Source organism: Anarrhichthys ocellatus, unplaced genomic scaffold (genome assembly GCF_004355925.1).
Source record: "Anarrhichthys ocellatus isolate YVR2014 unplaced genomic scaffold, GSC_Weel_1.0 scaffold4, whole genome shotgun sequence".
In the NCBI taxonomy this organism is placed as follows: domain Eukaryota; kingdom Metazoa; phylum Chordata; class Actinopteri; order Perciformes; family Anarhichadidae; genus Anarrhichthys; species Anarrhichthys ocellatus.
In genome coordinates, this window is record NW_022280034.1 from 11,617,134 (window position 1) to 11,621,878 (window position 4,745).

The 4,745-nt window shown below is 43.9% G+C and overlaps 1 long non-coding RNA gene across 1 annotated transcript in view; it reads left to right on the forward strand.

Moving 5' to 3' along the window:
• LOC116381588 (uncharacterized) overlaps positions 1 to 3,508 on the forward strand; it is a 13,939-nt gene extending 10,431 nt beyond the window's left edge. Inside the window, exon 3 of the long non-coding RNA XR_004212669.1 lies at positions 2,885 to 3,508. This is a non-coding gene — a long non-coding RNA (uncharacterized LOC116381588). The remainder of the gene's footprint in view (positions 1 to 2,884) is intronic.
• Positions 3,509 to 4,745: the final 1,237 nt, after the last annotated feature.

A 4,745-nucleotide genomic window follows, 5' to 3' on the forward strand; every position in this document is an offset into this window, starting at 1 on the left:
CCCCCATCGGTATGAAGGAGTCCAGACGCCGGTCTGTCTTCGGCTCGGCCGGGCTTGTCTCTCCTGTTTAGTCGGCCTCTGAATATCCGGATTTAGTGTCTCGGGTATGCTTTGTGACTTCACTTTATTGCAAAATTGTTGAAGGCAATGAGTTGGGCCCTGAACCTGAGCCACTAATTCCTTTTTATCTTTTGTCCAAAGGTCCACACATTTATGATTCAGTGGATTTCTGTTCGAATGGCACAAAACGCGCATTTTAGGTTTTGATACCTGGATTGCATGATGTCTGAAAAATACAATTCTTTGTGGATTTGCTGGCTTTGGTGCTGAGTTCATGTAATGTCGATTTGACCAGTATTGGCTACTTTTGTCTGGGGGATTTTCGTCTGCTGATAGTCTGTCCCTTTTCAGGGCAGTGGTGGTTGAGGTGTGTGTGTGCGTGTGTTTGGGAAGTGCGTGTGTGTGTGTGTGTGTGTTTGGGAGGCGTGTATGGGGTTTGGGGGAGTCTAGGTGAAGTGGAAGGAAGTCTGAACGCCTTCCACGTAGACACACACACACACACACACACACACACACACACACACACACACACACGCACACACACACACTACAGGCGATCCAAATGATAATTCCCCCCCCAAACTGTTACGCGCGATCTGCTCACGTCGTTTTGTTTGCGTGGCGAGCGATAACAGTGGATTTAGATCCAGGTTGTTAAATGTAGCCTGAGTGGCTCTCTGTTGACGTGGAATGTAAACACCGAGGACGTGTGTTTACGGCCTGAAAATGTAAAAATGTATAGACAAATGTCAGACGAGAGTGGTTTATGATTGATGTCCCGGAGAGAAGGGCCATTGTTTCTCACAGCCTAGGGGACAGGCGAGAGTCCATTTTGCCTTCCCAGTGCGCTTCCAGTATATTCTGCGTTTCTCTCCTGTTTCACCCTCATTTTCCCTCTTGCTGTCGACTAGATGTGGTCAAAAACGATAACGTGGTGCTCACTGACAAAAGGGAAATTAAATTATTTAAATGCACTCGCAGTTTAGGGCAGATATTCATATGGGAAGCATTTAGATATGCGCATGCATTGGATATTTTGGAGTGTTTGGACGAACACACACACACACACACACACACATACATACACAATCATTCTGTCAGAGCTGCTGAACTTTGGAGACCCCCCCCCCGCAAAAAAAGAAAAACACAATTCCTGAAAGTTGGGAGTCCTTGAGCAGCTTGTCTGTGAGATAGTGTGTGTGTGTGTGTGTGCGCGCGTAAAGGAGACTTGAATATCCGAGCTCATGCAGTCTGTGCACTTCACAAGCCCCTGGTCCACCAGAGCATTTGATATTTTCTTTGTTCCTTTATCGTTGATTCCTGGGAGGTGCTATCAGCATCTACAGAGCGCTAGATGGACGTGCCATGCATTGAGAAGCCTAATAAATGGATTGCTGAGGTGTGTTTGGTGAACGCAGGCGCGCAGCTCTCACTATCTGAGCGTCACACGGAGCCCTATTTAAGTAAATGACCTATAGGCTATAAGGCATACATATAAAGTCGATGATGTCCTAGTCTATTTCACTGTTTATTGCGTCACTCTTTTGCACCGGAGCATAAAGGTGATTTGATTTGTGTTTGTGATTACAGTGTAGCCTACAGTATACTGTATACGTAGCGGAGATGCATGGCGCTTGCCATTGCCAGGAGGCAAAGGGCCACTGCTGCTGACCCTGCAGGAGTTGACAGAAATAGCTGCTTCATCACCGTTTTCATTAATAAGCAACAACACAAATAAGAATCCAGGTCACAACCGTGCCAACTATTTAAAAAAAGCCAAATATCAAAGGGGAAACAAGTTTGGTTAATCCATAAAAAACAAGGATCAGTAAAGTCAGATTTAATTCTAAAAAGCTATAAAACCCCATTGATCCAAGACTGACATGTGTGTGTATGGCTACTGGATCTGATACAAAACCCACGGTTTATTGCTTTAAGAAAAGATATAGAATATCATGTCCTCTCAAGTGACACAACTGCTCGTCAAATGAGTGCACAATGGATCCGATTTTATGACAACCGAATGAGGAAAGAAATCAAACTTCATTTACATAAACAACAACCATTAATCAAAGCAGAAACGTGTGCGCTTCGTTCTGTTTTGGGGGGGGGGGCGCTATGGGAACTCTGAGGTCGGGGAATAGATATAGTCGCCATAATTTTGGGTTTGTGCGTTTCTTATTCGTGAGCATATTGTCCAAATGCAAGGTTTTCTCCATATTTGAGTGCGAGATCCCCCGAGGTCCAGCTTGTTTATGGCCAGTCCTTGTTCAGTCTAAAGACCTAACAACTCGTCCTTCATCGAGAGAGGCTTTTTTTCTTTTCTTTTTTTACGGCTGTGAACTCTTGTACTGTATATGCACCATTTGTTTGTACCTGAGCCAAATCTCCCCCTTTCCTTTCCATTCTTTTCGCTGATAAAGAAAGCTCCCGTGTGCGTTATTTGCATCGTGTTTGGTCACAGGATGAGGGGGAGGGGGGAGGCAAAGACTCCAACGATGAGGTGCAAGGTAAATCCACATAAACTCAGCTCAACCACGCTTTTTTTTTATCTGCAGAACACACTTCACTCACCTTCCCGGGCTGGCATATAAATCGTCGTTAAATGAAACGTGGAGGACAAGCACCAAAACTAGTGAGGACGACGTGTAAATGGGCTCGTTTTTGTGAAATTTGAATTGCTTTTTTTGTGTGTAAATGCTGGTTTGTTTGTCTAAACATGAACAGCGACTGTCTCTCAGCTCAGCCTTTTCTTCAGCATTACATCCCCGGTCGGCTCATTATTGTCAGCGCTTTGACGTGTCTCCTGCTCTCCCTTTTGTAGGACATGACGGGGACTCAGTTTCCACCCTGCAAAGCCAAAACTCCGCTCAATGCGAGGGGAGCCCGAAGTTCATAAAAGGGATTATTTGCATCTGGGTGCCTGAGACCTTCGGTGCCTCCGGATTTTACTTCGGATTTGGGATTTATCGCTTCTCAACGGGATGGAAAGCCGAGATTTCGCTCCTCCGCACCACCTCCTGACGGAGCGGGGCGCGTTGGTTCACAGCGCCGCGTCTCGGTTGGCGCCAGGCGGCCACGGCTCCGTGCAGCACCCCGCTCACTTCCAGCCTGGGAAATACTACTCGTCCCACCTCTCCATGGGTCCGCACTCAGGTCAGTTTTGAATGGAGCTTTTTTGTGTGTGTGTAAATGACAAGTGTGGGTTTAAAAATATATATATAATTGTCTATCTTTTGTCTGAAGCATACGCTCTGCATATTTCAAACTTGGGAAACCTGAAAGCTCCTTGGGACGAGCTAATTTACTGTGGAAGGAAATTGCTCAGATTGTGGGCTATTAGAAATTAATGGAAAGAATGCGCAGGCATCATAAAGAGTTTTATTTTTTATTTTATTCAATAAACTGTTTATGACATAGCTGCTTTCTGTATCAATTCAGTGTTTCAGCCTCGCGTAAAAACAAAATATGCAACACAGTGGGACATTTCCCTTAGAAACTTGGCAAATCAGATCAACTTTAAATTTACTGCATACCTCCCTTTCTCGTTTTAGACTTAAAACCTCTCGTGGTTTTAGAAACATTATAGGATTATTCGTCTTTATCACACATGGATTATTAGGCGTTTTCCAGTAGCATAATCTTGTCATAGATTTATATGGTTTCATCAATTAGTAAAGTACTAATCATTGCCATTTGAAGTAATTAATTAGAATTGGGTAATTCCACTGCTTATATTTCCCATTAAACAATAAATTAAAGCTATTAGTTGACTGCAGTTTCTGTGCAACGTTTCCTCCTTCACGCGTGATCGTGTGGCTCCACGGAGCCTGATGGGTTGGTGCTGGTGGGTCCGGGGTCACATGCTGGTTTGTACTGGTCACAAACTGGGGGTCGCGGTGGTGGAAGGGGAGGCTCTGCTAGAGGTGCGGGTAATACCAGAAAATCCGGTTTCTATATAGAGCGGGGACGTGACGGGGTGCGAATGGGTTGACAGTGCATGCATTAGATTTAACAAGTAGCTTTGGTATCCTGTCTCAATAGGGGTGAGGGGGGCGGGGGTTGTACGTGGGTGTGTGTGGAGAGAGAGAAAGAAAGAAAGTAAGAAAGACTGCTCGAAATCATACAGTGTCTGTTAACTGGACTAACTGGATGAATGTAAACGTGCTCGATGAGAAATCTCATTAATTATAATTTATCAAATGCTTTAAATAGACGTTGAGACTCGGGCCTATGAATCAATGGTATCGTCTGTCGTGTGTAGGATCCACACATCCTATGTCTCCGCTCATTTGCATATTCATTAGTTTTACACAACAGCAAAAAAACAACGAGGCAGACGTCCAGTGCGGAATTTTAACTTTTTAAAAATTATTATTATTGTTTATTTTTTTACAGAATACATAATTTCTACATTTCCAGTCAAACACATTAAGCTCAGCGCACTGTTAGCAGGAATCTAAACTAAACCTGTTTGATATTCGGTGTCTTTGAGGTCCTGGTTCTGGTCCTGGCTTCTTCAAATGGAGGAAGCCTGATCAAAAGTAATAATATTATTGTCAGCTCGTTTTGTCGTCAGAAATGTTCTTACACTCTTCATGACTCCAAACGTATAACAACACATGTTTTTACTTTAACTGTATTGTGTATGCAACCTACGCTTTAACTTCATACAATCAATTTAC